Source organism: Schistocerca serialis, chromosome 5 (genome assembly GCF_023864345.2).
Source record: "Schistocerca serialis cubense isolate TAMUIC-IGC-003099 chromosome 5, iqSchSeri2.2, whole genome shotgun sequence".
NCBI classification, from domain to species: domain Eukaryota; kingdom Metazoa; phylum Arthropoda; class Insecta; order Orthoptera; family Acrididae; genus Schistocerca; species Schistocerca serialis.
This window is the reverse complement of record NC_064642.1, coordinates 576339152-576359713: the sequence shown is the minus strand read 5'-3', so window position 1 is coordinate 576359713 and position 20562 is coordinate 576339152. Positions and strand designations below refer to the sequence as shown.

The 20562-nt window shown below is 43.0% G+C and overlaps 1 protein-coding gene across 1 annotated transcript in view; it reads right to left on the bottom strand.

Annotated features, from left to right (window-relative positions):
• The window catches only part of LOC126482110 (carboxypeptidase B-like), a 131791-nt gene that overhangs the window by 104952 nt on the left and 6277 nt on the right, over window positions 1-20562 (bottom strand). The window lies entirely within an intron of this gene.

Below are 20562 nucleotides of genomic sequence, written 5' to 3'. Positions count from 1 at the left end.
TTGGATGGCGTGTACAGGTACAGCTGCCCATGCAGCTTCAACACGATACGACAGTTCATTAAGAGTAGTGACTGGTGTATTGTGACGAGCCAGTTCTCGGCCACCATTGACCAGACGTTTTCAGTTGGTGAGAGATCTGGAGAATGTTCTGGCCAGGGCAGCAGTCGAACATTTTCTGTATCCAGAAAGGCCCGTACAGGACCTGCAAGATGCGGTCGTGCACTATCCTGCTGAAATGTATGGTTTCGCAGGGATCGAATGAAGGTTAGAGCCACGGGTTGTAACACATCTGAAATGTAACGTCCACTGTACAAAGTGCCGTCAATGCGAACGAGAGGTGACCGATACGTGTAACCAACTGCACCCCATACCATCACGCCGGGCGATACGCCAGTATGGCAATGACGAATACACGCTTCCAATGTGCGTTCACCGCGATGTCGCCAAACACGGATGCGACCATCATGAAGCTGTAAACAGAACCTGGATTCATCCGAAAAAATGACGTTTTGGCATTCGTGCACCCAGATTCGTCGTTGAGTACACCATCGCAGGCGCTCCTGTCTGTGATGCAGCTTCAAGGGTAACCGCAGCCATAGTCTCCGAACTGATAGTCCATACTGCTGCAAACGCCGTCGAACTGTTCGTGCAGATGGTTGTTGTCTTGCAAACGTCCCCATCTGTTAACTCACGGATCGAGGTGTGGCTGCACGATCCGTTACAGCTATGCGAATAAGATGCCTGTCCTCTCGACTGCTAGTGATACGAGGCCGTTGGGATCCAGCACGGCGTTCCGTATTACTCTCCTGAACCCACTGATTCCATGTTCTGCTAACATTAATTGGATCTCGATCAACGCGAACAGCAATGTCGCGATACGATAAACTGCAATCACGATAGGCCACAATCCCACCTTTATCAAAGTCGGAAACGTGATGGTACGCATTTCTCCTCCTTACACGAGGCATCACAACAACGTTTCGCCAGGCAATGCCGATCAACTGCTGTTTGTGTATGAGAAATCGGTTGGAAACTTTCCTCATGTCAGCACGTTGTAGGTGTCACCATTGGCGCCAACCTTGTGTGAATGCTCTGAAAAGCTAATCATTTGCATATCACAGCATCTTCTTCCTGTAAGTTGAATTTCGCATCTGTAGCACGTCATCTTCGTGGGGTAGCAATTTTAATGGCCAGTAGTGTAGATCTACATCTACATGGATACTTTGCAAATCATATTTAAGTGCCTGGCAGAGGGTCCATCGAACCACTTTCGCAATTCTCTATTATTCCAATCCCGTATAGCGCGCGGAAAAAACGAACACCTGTATCTTTTTGTGCGAGCTCTGATTTCTCTTATTTTATTATAGTGATCGTTTCTCCCTCAGTAGATCGGCGTAATAAAAAAAATATTTTCGCATTCGGAGGAGAAAGTTGGTGATTGAAACTTTGTGAGAAGATTCCTCCTCAACGAAAAACGTCTTTGTTTTAATGATGTCCACCCGAAATCCTGTATCATTTCCGTGATACTGTCTGCCCTACTTCGTGATATTACAAAACGTGCTGCTCTTCTTTGAACTTCTTAGATGTACTCCGTCAATCTGACCTGGTAAGAATCCCACTCCGCGCAGCTGTATTCTAAAAGAGAACGGACAATCGTAGTGTAGGCAGTCTCTTTAGCAGATGTGTTACATTTTCGAAGTGTCCTGCCAATAAAACGCAGTCTCTGGTTAGTCTTCCCCACAACATTTTCTACGTGTTCTTCCCAATTTAGGTGGTTTGTAATTGTAGTTTCTAGGTAGGTAGTTGAATTTAGGGCTTTTAGATTTGACTGATTAATCGCGTAACCGAAGTTTAACGGATTCCTTTTAGCAGTCATGTGAAGGACCTCACATTGTTCGTTATTTGGGGTCCATCGCCAATTTTTGCTCATACAGATATCTTTTCTAAATAGTTTTGCAATTTGTTTTGATCTTCTGATGACTTTACTAGTCGATAAACGACATCGTCATCTGCAAACAATCTATGACGGCTGCTCAGATTGTCCCCTAAATCGTTTATATAGATAAGGAACGGCAGAGGGCCTATGACACTGCCTTTGGGAACGCCAGAAATCACTTCTGTTTTACTCGATGACTTTCCGTCGATTGCTACGAACTGTGAGCGCCCTTACAGGAAATCACGAATCGAGTCACATAAATGAGACGATATTCTATAAGCACGCAATTTAACTACAAGCTGCTTGTGTGGTACAGTGTCAAAAGCCTTCCGGAAATATGGAAACAATTTGAAATCCCTTGTCAATAGCACTCATCACTTAGTTCGAGTAAAGAGCTAGTTGTTTTTCATAAGAACGATATTTTCTAAACCCATAAGCCGGAATTAAATACTAGATGCCAAGATAGGCAGACACGCCAGTACAAAAAGAGACGTGGGAGTATTTTTTTTTGTCAGCAGAGACGCAGTAACTGCGGAGTGGGTCGGTCAGGAGACTACAGCGATATCGAACGTGCACTAATCTTTGGATATCACCTGAGTATTAAATCCATCAGGGACATTTAACCCTTATAGAGCTGACAATGTTGACTGTGGGTGATGTGATTATCAAGTGGAAACGCGAAGGAACAACCGCAGCTAAACCAAGACCAGCCAGTTTTCATGTGCTGACGAACATGAACCGTTAAACACTGCGGAGGGTGATTGTAAAAAGTTAACATGAAATCGGCGGAAAGAATCACTTGCGAGTTGCAAAGTGCTGCCAGCCGCTAAGCTAGCACAGAGACAACGCGTACCGAGCTAAAAATAATGGTGTACAGTGGTAGAGCCGCTCTCATAAGGCATACATTTCTGCGTAGCAGTAGTAGTAGGGTTTTTTGGGCGCACGACAGCAAGGTCTTCAGCGCCCGCTCAGTAACAGATTGAGACGGGTGTCAAGAAAATACTCAGAACAGTAAGATAAAACATAACGTAAAACACAGGTAACAAGCTTTGAAAACTATGTGCCTACCCACACCGAAGCGTGGGACGAAGCATGTCGTCAGCAGTAAAACATGGAAAACACAGGAAGAAAGTGGTAGAGGGAGCTAAAACAATATAGCAGATGGAAGTGGCTGGCTCAAAATGGCTCAAATGGCTCTGAGCACTATGGGACTTAACTGCTGAGGTCATCAGTCCCTTAGAACTTAGATCTACTTAAACCTAACTAACCTAAGAACATCACACACATCCATGCCCGAGGTAGGATTCGAACCTGCGACCGCAGCGGTCGCGCGGTTCCAGACTTTAGCGCCTAGAACCGCTCGGCCACTCCGGCCGCCAAATGGCTGGCTGACCGCAAGGAAAAAGAGGGAGGAGGCAGCCACTCTGCAATACACTAAAACCTCCAGCCTAAAAGTTTAGGCCAGAGTCCAGACATATCAGACAACTTTAAAACCCTAGACACACACGTCTCATCGTTAGCTAAAACACAAGGCAGATCCCCATCAATTTGTGCTTCTGCCCTTGAATCACGATATAAAATTCTTTCCGTTAATATGTGCCGGACGGAGATGAGATGTGCACACCACAAGCATCACAAAACGGGGGATACTCGGTCAGTGCTGAGCAACAATTGAGATGTTTGCAAAACGAGACAATTTATGATGTGATAACCGCAATCACTGGTTTTTCCAATGTTATTTATAATCCGTCTTGAATTCAAAAAACGTTTATTCACATGACCGGGTTCGGTTCCTCTAGAACCATCTTCAGACCTGCAATTTCGGTTACATGAGTAACCCGTCCGTACACAGCAACCTTCACATGCTGCCTCACATAAAACTGGTTGCAGATCTGAAGATGGTTCTAGAGGAACCGAAACCGGTAATGTGTATAAACATGTTTTGTATTCAAGATGGATTATAAATAACATTGGAAAAATTTAAAATGTTGTAAACAGCGACGCCACTGGACAGTGAATGACTGGCAACGAGTGATTTGGAGCACCCTGGGGCAATCAGATGAAAGGGTCTGAGTTTGGTGAATGTCTGAAGAACCTTACCTGCCATCATATGTGGTGCCAGCAGGGAAGTATGGAGGAGGTAGCGTTACGGCAAGGAGATGGTTAGGGTGTGCTCTCTTCACTGTGCTACAGAAAAAGCTAAATGTGGAAGGATGTAAATACATTTTACAGCACTGTGTGCCGTGTGCAGTAGACTAACAGTGGCAGACAATAACTGGTTCTATCAGCATAACAGTGCACCCTGTCATAAAGCCGCATCTGTGAGGGAATGTTTTGTGGACCAGCAACATTCCTGAAAGGTACTGGCCTGCCCAGAGTTCCGCCCTGGATTGAACGCTTTGGAATGAGTTAGAACGTCGACTTCGCTACAGACCCCAGTGTCCAACATCACGACCTCCTCTGGTTCGCCGGCCGTGTGGCCGAGCGGTTCTAGGCGCTTCAGTCTGGAACCGCGCGACCGCTACGGTCGCAGGTTCGAATCCTGCCTCGGGCATAGATGTGTGTGATGTCCTTAGGTTAGTTAGGTTTAAGTAGTTCTAAGTTCTACGGGACTGGACCTCAGATGTTAAGTCCCATAGTGCTCAGAGCCATTTGAACCATCCTCTGGTTGCAGCTCTTGAGGAAGAATGGGCGGCCATTCCTCTGTAGACATTCAGGCACCTAAGTGTCCCAGGGGAGTTCAAGCCGTCACAAAGGCGAAAGGTTGGACACACCCAATATTAACGTCCACTAACAGATGTCCGGACGCCTTCGATCGGATAGTGTCCAGTACATATTACTGAAAAGCCTTACGCCCTGATCTGCAACAGATTCTTGTATCTGACAGTGATTCGACCTACACTACGCGGCAGTATCGATACGGAGTCTGAGATACTGCAGTTTGCAAGTAATAACAGTTCTTCGCGATTCCACTGACGGTGTAAGCAGAGTTTACAATGGGCGCGCCATCTGGCGGAGTTCTGCTCTTAAATACGTGTGCGCGGTTGTTTAACGCTTTATCACCTGAAGCCTTCGAATCGCACCATTTGATACAGTGTTTGGCAATTGCTTATCGTTCGGTTTTGCTCTTTCAGTTTTCACTCTAGGCTGATCTTGTATGTTTACGACTTCGCAGTGTTTTAGATTCTGTTTCTGGGCCGCTGTTCACTATGAGAACTTAGTCGCTACCGACATTTCGGAATGCGAGTTGTTCCAACTGTCACTGTGTCACTACCTTCCGAGTGATAATGAACTTTTACTACCGTTGCCGGGTAGCATAGTAAAATGGCGACGAGCCTTTACTGAAACTAAAGAGATAATATACTAAACCACACACCATTTTCTTGTGGCTCTGAGCACTATGTGACTTAACATCGATGGTCATCAGTCCCCTAGAACTTAGAACTACTTAAACCTAACTAACCTAAGGACAGCACACAACACCCAGCCATCACGAGGCAGAGAAAATCCCTGACCCCGCCGGGAATCGAACCCGGGGACCCGGGCGTGGGAAGCGAGAACGCTACCGCACGACCACGAGATCATTTTCTTGTGCTCAGCATTTCGTTCATATGTGGAGATAAATGGAATCAGTTTTTCAGCTAGATAGATGGGAAAACTAGAAGAATGTAATGGAAAGGGGGAAATATAATCATGGTCCTGACATCAGTAAGCAGAGAAGTAGTAGTAGTAGTAATTTTATTAATCCGCGTATCCCTTTTACATAGCTAATGGCGTTTCATCCTATTACAGTTTAATAAGGAGAAAAACAAAACATAATTCATACATACAGGCGTTTAGATACATGTATAGTTTGCAAGGGTGGGTTCCGGTAGTCTCCCGTGGTCCTGTAGTAGGAACCATCCCAGAATTTGTCTGACGTAATTCAGGGAAACTCAGCGAAGATAGCCGGATTGAGAATGGAGCCTCCATCCTTCCGAATACAAGATCAGTCTGTTAAAAGCTGCGCAATATCATTCCTTTTCACCATGGTGTGCAACATTTCTACGAAACGAAATTATTTTATGACGTAAAAAGCTAGTGCTATATGTTTTTTTTTTATTTTTCACTATCATTCATCGCACACACTATACCTGAATTACTTAATTATGTACCTCTACCCACAGTATCGGTTGACATCAGGACCATAGCGAAGATTCTTGTTTTCCATTTTGTGCACCGCAACTCCACATTAGCTACCCTGAAAAACTGGGCAACACCCTCCATAATGAGTGACATACTGAGCTCAGGAAGAGGATAAGATGTTAAAATTATACACTGTACAGTTATGGAGTAAGGTTTTCCGAGAAAGAAAATGTTGTAGTGCGAAACTGTTATGTGCAATAACAGACATTTTTATTGTTTTTATCATCATTATTTATTTTTTACCAAACCCCTACTGTGTGTTATTCACTGTACAGAATGTATTAATTTTTAACTCCCTTTTTAAAAAGGCTATTTCAGTAACCCCTTTTTCTCTTTGGGAAATTTATTGGGCAATTTTACTCTTCAGTAGAAGATATTGTTTTGAGTCTTATGATTATTATTTTTGAAGAATGTTAGTGGAACTCCTATGGCATCATTTTGTTGTGAGTCTGTCTGTCTGTCTCTCTGTCCATCTGTTAAAAACGCGTTTTCTCAGGAACGGATACATATATCAAGTTGAACTGCAGCTCACATACTAAGACCTATAGTCGTTTGCGGGTGTAAAAAAATGAAGCTTCTAAAGAAATTCTGTCAGAAGATACGACCATTTATGAGTACATAATTTTATACTGGAAAATTCGCTCATTACAAACTATAGGTTACTTCCCTTTGACCCAGAATCATGAAATTTGGCAGAAAGCAAGGCTCTACAGTACACGTAAAGGGAGAAAAACCGAAATTGTTAATTTGTAATTATATCGAACGATATAAATATTTCTTTTCTCAGTTTTTACCCGCTTTCAAAAGTAAAATTAAAACATTCTCGAAAGTCTTGTAATTCCCGGGACCGATATCCTACCATTAAGGCAGAGGGGGAGGGGGATTCCCGCCATTGCAATGTGTTCCTTTTCGGCTAGAGAGAGAGTGGTTTCCGCCTTTTATTAACACATGCAGTTCTAGATCGTTATATGTGGTCGTACCTGCACTTTGAATGGATTACCCTTATTCGTACTCGTAATTGTCGAAGAGGAGGCGGCTGCGGTGATTGCACGTCACAGGCTACATGCGCATTTTCCCGACATGTGGAGTTTCCTCGGAGAGAGAAATAACAGAGCACACTGCTGAACAGATAAACATCCATGATCGGCCACGGTGAAGCGCTAACTGCGAAACAAGGTATTGGCGATATTGCGGCAACACGACCTCTACCGACGTTTCTATGTAACCAAACACACCAAACACGTTGGAGGGAAATCTGAATGAAATATAACTAGATGTACAATTTTTATTCAGTGCTGAAATGTGGTAACTATTCGTGCGTCATACTGTAGAAGACAGGTAAAGAACGGCAAATCTACGTTTATAATTTTTCTACATTTACGAAAGCTTTTGAAGATGTTGACTGGAAAACACACTTAGAAAATATAAAAGTTGTAGGAATAAAATACAGAGAGCGAAATGTTATTTACAGCTTTTGCAGAAACCAGAGCGTAGTTATGAGAGTCGGAGAACATGAAAATTAAGCAATGAGTCAGAAAGAAGAGTTCAAATGGTTCAAATGGCTCTGAGCACTATGGGACTTAACATCTGAGGTCATCAGTCCCCTAGAACTTAGAACTACTTAAACCTCACTAACCTAAGGACATCACACACATCCATGCCTGAGGCAGGATTCGAACCTGCGACCGTAGCGGTCGCGCGGTTCCAGAGTGAAACGCCTAGAGCCACTCGGCCACACCGGCCGGCAGAAAGAAGAGTGGCAGGGTTGTCATCCATGCCTGAAGTTATTCAGTCTGTATTCTGAACAAACAGTAAATGAAAGCAAGAAGAAATTCTGATAGGAAATTAGGATTCAGAAAGAAGAAGAAGGAAAAAAAAAACTTTGAGGTTTTCCATTGACGTTTTACACTGATCAGCCAGAACATTATGGCCGCACACATTTGACACGGATAACAGCGGCGAGGTGTCGTGACATGGAAGCAGTGAGGCCTTGGTAGGTCGCTGGAGGGAGCTGGCACCGTATCTGCACACACACGTCGCCTGATTCCCGTAAGTTCCGGGGAGGGAGATGATGAGCCCTGACCTCATGTTCAGTGTTCGATCGGGATCAGATCTGGTGAGTTGGGAGGCCAGCACAATAAATGGTACACGCCACTCTGTTCCTCGAACCTTGCCATTACACTCCTGGCCTTTTGAAATGGCACATTATCTTGCTGAAAAATGTCACAGCCGTCGGGAAACATCGTCATGAACGGATGTACGTGTTCTGCAATCAGTGTACGATACCCCTTGGCCATCATGGTGCCTTGCACAGGCTCCACTGGACCCATGGATGCCCACTTGAATGTGCCTCAGAGCATAATGGAGACACCGCCAGCTTGTCTCCGTCCCACAGTACAGGTGTCAAGGACCTATTCTCCTTAAAGATGACGGATTCGCGCCCTCCACAGGCATGATGAAGAAGGTATCGGGATTCATCAGATCATGCAGCGCTCTGCCACTGCACCAACGTCCAGTGCCGATGGTCACGTGCCCATTTCAATCGTAGTTGCCGATGTCGTGGTGTTAAGATTTGGACATGCATGGGTCGTCGGCTGCGGAGGTCCATTATTAGGAGTGTTTGGTGGACTGTGTGTTCAGACACACTTGTACTCTGCCCATCATTAAAGTCAGATGGTAGTTACGCCACAGTTCACCACCTGTCCTTTTTTTACAATTCTGCCCGGCCTACGACATCCGAGATCCGTATTGAGGGTGGTCGTTGAACCCCACCACGTCTGGATGTGGTTTCACTTTGGTTTCACCACGTGTTGAAGACGCTCACCAAAGCACTCCTCGAACACCCGACAGTCGTGCAGTTTTCGAAATGCTCGTGCTGAGCCTCCAGGCCAGCATAATGCGCTCTCGGTCAGCCTCAGATAGATCGCGGACCTTCCCCATTTTACACACGCACAACACGCTTATACACACCGTGCGTGTGTCTGACTAGCAGTCATTCCTCGCTAGGTGGCGCTGCTATCGCCTTTACGAGCTTATGTCGATAGTAGGTCGGTGACAATAATGTTCTGGCTGGCCAGTGTATTTATATTAGACACAGCAAAGGATTTGGAAGAGCATTTTCATGCAAAGGATAGTGTCTTAAAAAAGGTTTTAATATGAATATCAACAAAAGTAAAACAAGGGTAATGAAAAAAAGTAAAACAAGAGTAATAGAGTGCAGTTAAATTAAGTCAAGTGATTTTGAAAGTATTTGGAAACGATACACTAAAAGTAGTAAATGAGTTATGCTATTTAGGCAGCGAAGTAACTAATGTTGACCAATATGAAGACGATATAACATTCAGACAGGATAAAGCACAAAAACATTTCTGATAAAAGAAGAATTTGTGAAGATATAAATTTAAATGTTAGGAAGTATTTCCTGAAGGTGTTTGTGTAGAGTGTAGCCTTATGCGTGAGTGGAAAGTGGACAGTAAGCAGTTCAGACGAGATGTGAACAGAAGCTTTTGAAATTTGGTGCTACAGAAGAATGTTGAGTATTGGACTCGTAGATCACGTAGCTAGCAAGAAGATACTGAATCAAATTGGGGTAAAAGAGGAATTAATGGCTCAACTTGACTAAAAAGAGGTATCGGTTGATAGGACACGTCCAGAGGCATGAAGAAACTATCAATCTGGTAATCGAGGGTAGTGTTCGGGTTAAAAATTGTAAGGGAAAGCCAATGCTTGAATGTAGTAAGCAGGATCAAGAGGATGTAGAATGCAGTACGCATGCGCAGAAGAGGCTTGCACAGCATCGAATAGCGTTGAGAGCTGCAACAAACCAGTCTTTGGACTCCAGACCATAACAGAAGCTGTGAATAATCAGGTAAAGAGATTCCACACCACCAAAACTTATTTCAGCAGACTTACGCATCTTTAAACCGAAAAAGCTAAGAGGTATACACATATATTATGAAAATGTATGTAAGTATGTATGTATGTATGTGTGTATGTGTGTATGTGTGTGTGTGTGTGTGTGTGTGGGTGTGTGTGTGCGTGTGTGTGTGTCTGTTCCACGTCTCCACTTAAACCGCTGGACCGATTTCAACCAAACCTCATATCTTAATGTCAGACGACAATCGCTGTGGGGTAAGAACTACCTATCATAGGGGTGGGGGTGAAAAAGAAGCGTAGCCCGTGACACGTGAATTCTCAGACTTTATTCATCCAGTATTTGAGAATGAGAACATTTAGTGACTTTCAACAAACTTTATGCAGAACTTCAAACCTTTATGAAATTTATCCTCGCTCAAAACATATTCAAAATAATGAAAGGAAAAATATTTATCGTTTACTGCTTTTCCGCTTTTCGTATAGCACAAGTACTGCATGAGGCATGGCGTTATAATTTACTACTTATTTATTACTAAATGCATTCACGACTCATTTTAGAGACAATATGCACATATAATCACTCGATGTAAGGGCAAAATTAATCATTGTCCATCACATGTACGGAATACATGGCGTCATAAGCAACGCGAAGCGTGAAAAACTGCCGCATCATGCATGACGTTTGAATTACTTATTTGCTACTAACTCTATTCGAAACACATTTTGCAGTAAGTACCCACATATGTCACAGAATGTACCTACAAAATTATATCTTTGTATGACACATAGTTCAGGAGCTATGACGTCATAATCATTAAACCGACGAGCGTACGTCACAGCACGCGACACAGCAGGTCTTACGAATGCCAGCAGCCGTCTCCGGCGGGGAATGAGTAACTACGCTGAAGAGCCAAAGAAACTGGTACACGTGCCTACTATCGTGTAGGGCCCCCGCTAGCACGCAGAAGTGCCGCAACACGACGTGGCATGGACTCGACTAACTTCTCAAGCGGTGCTGGAGACCATTGACAACATGGATCTTGAAGGGCTCCCCATAAATCCATAAGAGCACGAGGGAGTGGAGATCTCTTCTGAAAAGCACGTTGCAATACATCCCAGGTATGCTCAATAATGTTCATGTCTGGGTAGTTTGGGTTCCAGCGGAAGTGTTTAAACTCAGAAGAGTGCTCCTGGAGCCACTCTATTGCAATTATGGACGTATGGGGTGTCGCATGGTCCTGCAGCAATTGCCCAAGTCCGTCGGAATGTACAATGCACATGAATGGATGCAAGTGATCAAACAGGATGCTTAAGTACGTGTCACCTGTCAGAGTCGTATCTAGGGGTCTCATATCACTACAATTGCAGGCGCACTACACCATTACAGAGACTCCACCAGTTTGAATAGTTCCTTGCTGACATGCAGGGTCCATGGATTCATGAGGTTATCTACATACCTGTACACGTCCATCCACTCGATACAGTCTGGAACCAGACTCGTCTGACCAGGGAACATGTTTCCAGTCATCTAAGTCCAACATCGGTGTTACTGGGCCCAGGTGAGGCTTAAAGCTTTGTGTCATGCAATCATCAAGGGTACACGAGCCGGCCTTCGGCTCCGAAAGCCAATATCGATGATGTTCCGTTGAATGGTTCGCACTCTGACGCTTGTTAATGGTCCAACATTGAAATTTGCAACAATTTTCGGAAAGGTTTCACTTATGTCACGTTGAGCGATTCTCTTCAGTCGTCGCTGGTCTTGCAGGATCTTTTTCCAGCCACAGGGATGTTGAAGATTTGACGTTTTTCCAAATACCTGGTTTTAACGGTACACTCGTGAAATGGTAGTTTGGGAAAATTCGCATTTCATCGCTACCTCGGAGATGTTGTATCCCATCGTTCGTGCGCCGACTATAACACCAGGCTCACTTAAATCTTGATAACCTCCCATTGTAGCAGCAGTAAGCGATCTGACAACTGTGCCAGGTAATTGTTGTCTTCTATAGGCGTTGCCGACCGGAGCACCATATTGTGCCTATCTGTATGTGAATACGCCTGCATATACCAGGTCCTGTAGCGCTTCCGTGTACTTCAGACGAGTTTAATAATTCTTGATTGCTCGTTTAAAGGCCGGCCGGTGTGTCCGAGCGGTTCTAGGCGCTTCAGTCTGGAACTGCGCAGCCTCTACGGTCGCAGGTTCGAATCCTGCCTCAGGCATGGATGTTTGTGATGACCTTACGTTAGTTAAGTTTAAGTAGTTCTAAGTTCTAGGCTACGGATGACCTCAGATGTTAAGTCCCATAGTGCTCAGAGCCATTTGAACCATTTTTTGCTCGTTTAAATGCGCGCAAGTTTTCGATAGCACACAGCAAATTTAAGACCTTTAGTGTGTACATTTTCAATTCTATATTGATTTCCCATGGGCCCTACACCGAGCCGTATGTTCATGAAGTGTGGCGGACAAGCCGACTAGTGTAACGTCTCAAGTTTGTTGTTGGGCCCGTATTTCTCGTGGGCCCCGCATTAAAAACAAAGCCAGATGCTGTGATGTACGGTCATAGGCGCACGACTATAAGTAAATACCTGGGCAGCGTCATTTTTCTCCGGTAGTGTTTAATGAAGGAAGATATCCAGAGAGCCTTCGGTTTGCTGATGACAGTGCACCACTAGTGCAGAAAAAATGAACAACAGAATGGAATAACGCAGTGGAGCACGTTTGAAATAGGCGTGAAAGTTTATTGTAATAAGAGTAAAATAAAGTATTGTTTTTGTGGTCTTCAGTCCAGAATCTGGTTTGATACAGCTCTCCGTGCTAGTCTATCCTGTGCAAGCTTCTTCGTCTCCCAGTACCTACTGCAACCTATATCCTTTTGCATCTGCTTAGTGTATTCATCTCTTGGTCTCCCTCTACGATTTTTACCCTCCACGCTGCCCTCCAATACTAAATTGGTGATCCCTTGATGCCTCAGAACATGTCCTACCAACCGATCCCTTCTTCTGGTCAAGTTGTGCCACAAACTTCTCTTCTCCCCAATCCTATTCAATACTTCCTCATTAGTTATGTGATCTACCCATCTAATCTTCAGCATTCTGCTATAGCCCCACATTTCGTAAGCTTCTATTCTCTTCTTGCCCAAACTATTTATCGTCCATGTTTCACTTCCATACATGACTACACTCCATACAAATACTTTGAGAAAAGACTTCCTGACACTTAAATCTATACTCGATGTTAACAAAATTCTCTTCTTCAGAAACGCTTTCCTTGCCATTGCCAGTCTACATTTTATATCCTCTCTACTTCGACCATCATCAGTTATTTTACTCCCTAAATAGCAAAACTCCTTTACTACTTTAAGTGCCTCATTTCCTAATCTAATTCCCTCAGCATTGCCCGACTTAATTCGACTACATTCCATTATCCTCGTTTTGATTTTGTTGATGTTCATCTTATATCCTCCTTTCAAGACACTGTCCATTCCGTACAACTGCTGTTCCAAGTCCTTTGCTGTCTCTGACAGAATTACAATGTCATCGGCGAACCTCAAAGTTTTTATTTCTTCTCCATGGATTTTAATACCTACTCCTAATTTTTCTTTTGTTTCCTTCACTGCTTGCTCAATATACAGACTGAATAACATCGGGGAGAGGCTACAACCCTGTCTCACTCCCTTCCCAATCACTGCTTCCCTTTCATGCCCCTCGACTCTTATAACTGCCATCTGGTTTCTGTTCAAATTGTAAATAGCCTTTCGCTCCCTGTATTTTACCCCTCCCACCTTCTGAATTTGAAAGAGAGTATTCCAGTCAACATAGTCAAAAGCTTTCTCCAAGCCTACAAATGCTAGAAACGTAGGTTTGCCTTTTCTTAATCTTTCTTCTAAGATAAGTCGTAGGGTCAGTATTGCCTCACGTGTTCCAATATTTCTGCGTAATCCAAACTGATCTTCCCCAAGGTCGGCTTCTACTAGTTTTTCCATTCGTCTGTAAAGAATTCGCGTTAGTATTTTGCAGCTGTGACTTATTGAACTGATAGTTCGGTAATTTTCGCATCTGTCAACACCTGCTTTCTTTGGGATTGGAATTATTATATTCTTCTTGAAGTCTGAGGGTATTTCGCCTGTCTCATATATCTTGCTCACCAGATAGTAGAGTTTTGTCAGGACTGGCTCTCCCAAGGTTGTCAGTAGTTCTAATGGTACGTTGTCTACTCCCGGGGCCTTGTTTCGACTCAGGTGTTTTTGTAATTGTATGCCTTAGGTATTTAGTTGAACTGACAGATTCCAGATTTGAATGGTTTATCGTGTAACCGAAATTTAACGAATGCGTTTTTTTAGTATTCATGTAAATGGTCTTACGCTTTTCATAATCAGAGCCAATGGCCACTTTTCGCATCATACAGATATCTTGTCTAAATCATTTTGAAATTGGTTTCGACTTCTAATGACTACTAGACGGTAAATGACAACATCATCTGCAAATAATCTAAGACGGCTGCTCAGATTGACTCCTAAATCGTTTATATACTTCGGTTAGGAATAGCAGAGGTCTCGTAACAATTGCTTGGAGGACCCCCAACCATCATTCCTGTTTTACTCGATGACTCTCCGTTAATTACTACGAACTGTGATGTTTCCGACAGGAAATCACGAATCCTGTCGCACAACTGCAACGATACTTCATAGCGACGGAATTTGATGAGAAGGTGTGTTTTAGGCCCTGTGCTGCTCCTTGTCTGTATAAACGATTTGGGAGACAATCTGAGCATGAGTAGCCGTCTTAGATTGATTGCAGATTACACTGTCGTTTATCGACTAGCAAAGTCATCAGAAGATTAAAACAAATCGCAAAACGAATTAGAAAAGATATCTGTTGGTGCGAAAATTGGCAATTGACCCTAAATAACGAAAAGTGTGAGGTCATCGACATGAGTGCTAAAAGGAATCTAAACTTCGATTTTACGATAGATCAGTCAAATCTAAAAGCCGTATTTTCAACTAAATACCTAGGTATTACAATTACGAACAGCTCAAACTGGAAGGAAGAAATAGAAAATGTTGTGAGAAAGGCTAAGCAAAGACTGCGTTTTATTGGCAAGACACTTCGAAAATGTAACAGATCTACTAAGGAGACCGCCTACACTACGCGTCTCTGTCTTGTTTTAGAATACTGCTGCGCAGTGTGGGATCCTTACCACATCGGATTGACGGAGTACATCTAAAAAGTTCAAAGAAGGGCTGCACGTTTTGTATTATCGTGAAATAGGGGAGAGAGTGTGACTGAAATGATACAGGATTTGGGATGGACATCATTAAAACAAAGACTTTTTCGTTGTGTAGGAATCTTCTCACGAAATTCCAATCATCAACTTTCATCTCCGAATGCAAAAATATTTTGTTTGACGCGGACCTACATAAGGAGAAAAGATCACCATGATAAAATAAGGGAAATCAGAGCTCGTACGGAAAATATATGTGTTCGTTCTTTTCGCGCGCTGTACGAGATTGGGATAATAGAGAATTGTGAAAGTAGTTCGATGGACCCTCTTCCAGGCCTTTAAATGTGCTTTGCAGAATATGCATGTAGATGTAGATGTAGAAGTCGTTTGAGAGGGACGGTGTCAAAAGCCTTCTGGAAACCTGGAAACATGGAATCAATTTGAGATCCACTGTCGATAGCACTCATTACTTCGTGTAAATAAAGAACTAGTTGTGTTTTACGAGAACATTATTGGCTGCATTTGTGCTATCTGTCAATCTTCCTTCCTTGAAAAATGCACGTTGTACAATGTTTTCCAGTCCACGTGTAAGTCCGCGCGTAATTGGCTGAATAGCACGTTTGAAAGGTCGATTCAAGGGCATACCAACTCCGATCAGAAGTACGCCTCGGTAGCTGCGCGTTAAGCGCAGTAGATTGCTAACTAACCGGGTGTTGGTTCGATTCCCGGCGACTCTGGGATTTTTGCCGTTTAGGGACTGGTGTTCTTCTCACGTTAGTATCGTTATAATGGACATTCCACTGTTGCAAAGGTTGTATGAGCATGCCCCAAAAGCCAGTTAAAAAAAATTGGCTATGGCACCATACCGAATAAAGTAGTGGGATATTTAAACTAAACTTCGATTTGATGATTGCTTTATCTTACATGCACGTGATACTTTAGGAATGTCTCATGACGACTAACGCACAGTCCTAACCACCAGAGACGCGTTAGAGAGGGGCGTTACCTTTTGCTGGGTTCATCCCGATAGCTGAATAGTCAGCGCGTCTGTGCTCGATTCTCGGAACTGCCAGGGATTCTGCGATGGTGGGAGGACTGGTACGGGGCACACTTAGCAGGAGGATGCTAAGTTCACCGGACTTGGATACGATGTGACGTCATAATGACGTATACACGCTACATCGAAAACGATAGAAACCGTGTATCGACTATTCGACTTTTGTGAACTTTCGAGAGATTGTGACAGGGTAGTGCTGTGCTCTGCGCCATTCGTTTAAATGTGTTTTGCGTTCCTTGCGTTTAAATCGTGTATTATACTGTGTTTGTGTCCTGTGCGTTGTTTTTCGTTTGCTCGTCTCTAAATATGTGTTCAGCATTCGAGAGACTAATAAGAGAAAAGCTCACCACCATGGAATGCTTTGACACTGCATTCAATCATTTCATACGTCAATCAGTACTAGACACTAACCTTTGGTTAAGATTACATTGAGAAATCCACTTCCCCTCGTATTTCATCTCCGGTCGACGATTTTTCTTCAACAATGCCTCATATTTTTCTTTTTAAGTTCGAAATTCAATCATTCTACATATCAGTCATTACTGGACACTAAGGTACCTGTCTCTGCGGTCCGAGTGTAAAATTACTTGGAATTATGGTTGATAAAAGACTATCTTGGGATGGACATATAAATTACTTAGCTAACAAACTTGCACGAGTTCTCTTTCAGCTATATAAATTAAGAAAAAAAACAGCAAGAGTATGCTGCTACAATCTAATATGTACTGACAAGACCAATTGTATGAAACCATACTAAAATGTTGATAATAAATAAATATTATTTTCGGCGTAAGCATTCAATACAACAATCACACAATCTAATCTGGTCGGGACATAAGAAGACTTCACTTTTTTACGTGGTGTTTACAAGGCCACGGTCAGGAATATTTCTATTAATGTCCAGCTCTTTTACTTTTATTTTGGCGAAATACATATACGCTGCCACACTAAGCTGTTTTCAGAATCGCACGTGTCAAAACAAACCACTAGCTGACGACAGTTTAGAATCTCGAACGTTCGTAAAAGTCGATAGGTGTGTTAACCGCATGGAGGTAAGAATTCTTACCTCCGTGGTTAATCGACTAAAGCATATATACGTCATAATGACGTCACATCATATCCAGGTTGGGTGAACTTAGCATCCTCCCACTTAGCAATGTGCCTTTGGGTGGACACCACAGAATATTCCCAATGCCCGCTTCTGTGCAACCACCGCTTTTTACCATAAGGCATTAATGAGTGTAAAATATGAGATACGTTAACATGTTGAATGGTTTGCTTTTCAAACAACTAAATAAGCAAGAGATAAAAAAACACGAACTTAAAAAGTTTGAGAAAACTAGTGAAACGTTTCATCTACATGAATACTCACAAAATATGGAACATTTCATCTTATTCACTGGCTGTTCATGTGCTACACAAATTACTAGTGTTATTCTATTAGTTGTGTAGAAGCGAATTGACAGTGCCTTTTTAAATAAAGAGTGAATGCTGATGAATTCTTCTCGGGTTATCAGCAGAGTGGTGGCGTCGTCTTGTCGCAGCGTTTCAATGCGTTTCGTACTGACTTCGCCAGAAGATGATGGGTACGAAACTCACTGATACGTTGCGACAAGACAACGCCACCACTCGGCTGATATCCCGAGAAGAATTCATCAGTGGATTACGCCGAGAAAGAATGCAATCGCAAGAGTGAATGCATTTGCAGAGAACCACTTATTAATTCTTTAAAAAAGTTATTAACAATTTTTTGTGCTGCTATCTCTTAACCGAAGCAATTGCAACACTTGTCTCATTTACGAGCTGTACCGACCCTGCTTGATGTTTGTTAAGCGCAAGTACGTCGTTCATATTAGCTAGACGAGTGGATGCAAAGCTGAATGCTCCTGGAACCCATTCGTCATTTCTTGAAGTCACTGATATTTCTTCACTCTTCAACATTTTTCAGCATCCGTTTTCGTATTTTTTTCTCGGACGAACACTTGATGTAAACTGAAGATATCACGTATTTCAGTTCTGGGCACATTAAGGGTTAATTATCGTTGCTTTGCTAGGTAATGAGAAACTGTGATTTATCTATAAGGTACCGATAAGTTGCTCGTACAATATGTATTGAGACACTGTCAAAGACAGCGTCAGCTTGGATTAACAGAAATCGGGGGTACGGAAAGACCTAAAGCTGGAAGATTGCAGGTTTTTCTCATTTGAGAGAAAGTCTCACAGACATGACAAGCTCTCTGGACTGGCAGAGATTCCAAGATATTCTACAAGGAAATTCCAAGAAATTGTTTTTGCCAGCAGTTGAGAGTAAATCGAAGAAACACGAAAGTAACGAAAAGCAGAAGAAATGAAAACAGCGATAAATTTAACATCAGGATTGGTGATCACGAAGCAGATGAAGGAATTCTGCTACCTAAGCAGCAAAATAATCCTTGCCGGACGGAGCGAGGAGGACATAAAAAGTAGACTAGCACTGCTAGGAAGAACATTCGTGGCCGAGGGAAGCCTACTAGTATAAAAAAAACATAGGCCTCAATTTGAGGAAGAAATTTCTGAGAATGTACGTTTGGAGAACAGCATTATATGGTAGTGAAACACGGATTGTGGGAAAGAGAAGGGAATCGGAGCAGTTGAGATGTATTGCTGCAGAAGATATTGAAAACTGGGTGGACTGACAACGTAAGGAATGAGGAGGAATATGTGGGAAACACTGACAGGAAGGGACAGGATGACAGAACATCTTCTAACACACGAAATAACTTCCATGGTACTAGATGGAGCTGCAGAGGGTAAAAACTGTGGAGGAAAACAGAGATTGGAATACATCCAGCAAATAACTGAGGACATAGGTTGCAAGTACTACTCTATGTTGAAGAGGTTGGCACATTGAAGGAATTCGTGGCCGTATCAAACCAGTCAGAAAGCTGATGACTCATAAAAAAATGTAGAAATATACCCGTAGACGCATCACTCGTAACAAGCTGTTTGAGGAGGAATAGTAAACATTGTATTTTACGCGGTGGTAGTATAGACTAATTTGAATTAAACATTCCATTTAGCATGAGTCCAATTTTTATTGGTCACAGAGATAAATTTTCATTTTGGGTGTTGGCTATGGGGTTTTTTCTTTTTTAGTGATTGTCATTTTCATTACGAAATTTACGGCGTGAACTTTCAGCTGCGGTTGTGATTGTTACTTATTCTCAAATATTATAGTTTCTACCCTGTATACGCATGCCGCACTTACTTATAAATGGTGAGTATGTCAATATATTATTAGTGTACGAGTTTTGTAATTGGAGCGTAGCTTCTGGCTGTAGAGAATGAGGTAGATGATTTCCTAATCGCACAGTACCAGCTTCAAGTGTTGTTACTCTTGTCTGCACTAAATTATGTGACTCGTGCTGTGCCCAGGGGTCGTATTTTACCTGCACGTGCAAATGAACAGTGTGTGGATGGAATAGGAGACATGATTTATTCGGTACAACGTAGTCCTTCAACAAGCACACCCACAATTTCTGCACTTATCAGTGATTCACGTATAAGAATGTGGCGGAAATTACATACGTACGGTCTCTATGCTTGTCATTTAGAGCGGATTCAACACCTCCGACAAGAAGATGAATGTAGACCGTTGGAATGTTGTCGCTGGTTAATTGGAAGTCGCCATGTGATCCCGTTGATGGCGTTTGCTGATGAATCCACTTTCACTCGTGAACGGTACCAACGCACACTAACTCACATTGGTGGTCTGACGAATGTGAAGACATAATTTCAAGAATGCTTTTCTGTAAATGTATGGCGTCGTATGAAAGATAATCGGTTTACTAGGGTTTTCATGTTCCCATGTTGTCCTACAGGGACCCTGTGGTGTCACCGCCAGACACCACACTTGCTAGGTGGTAGCCTTTAAATCGGCCGCGGTCCGTTAGTATACGTCGGACCCGCGTGTCGCCACTGTCAGTGATAGCAGACCGAGCGCCACCACACGGCAGGTCTAGAGAGACTTACTGGCACTCACCCCAGTTGTACAGCGGACTTTGCTAGCGATGCTACACTGACGAAATCTCTATCATTTGCCGAGAAGATAGTTAGCATAGCCTTCAGCTAAGTCAATTGCTACGACCTAGCAAGGCGCCATCACCAAGTTATATTGAGATGATAATACTGTATCATCAAGAGCGATGTTATACAATTATGGATTAAAGTTAAGTATTCCAGAAGCTACGTACTTTTCTTTATAGCATTCGTTACGTATCCTGTTTCAGACCTCACGCCAGCCTGCGTGAG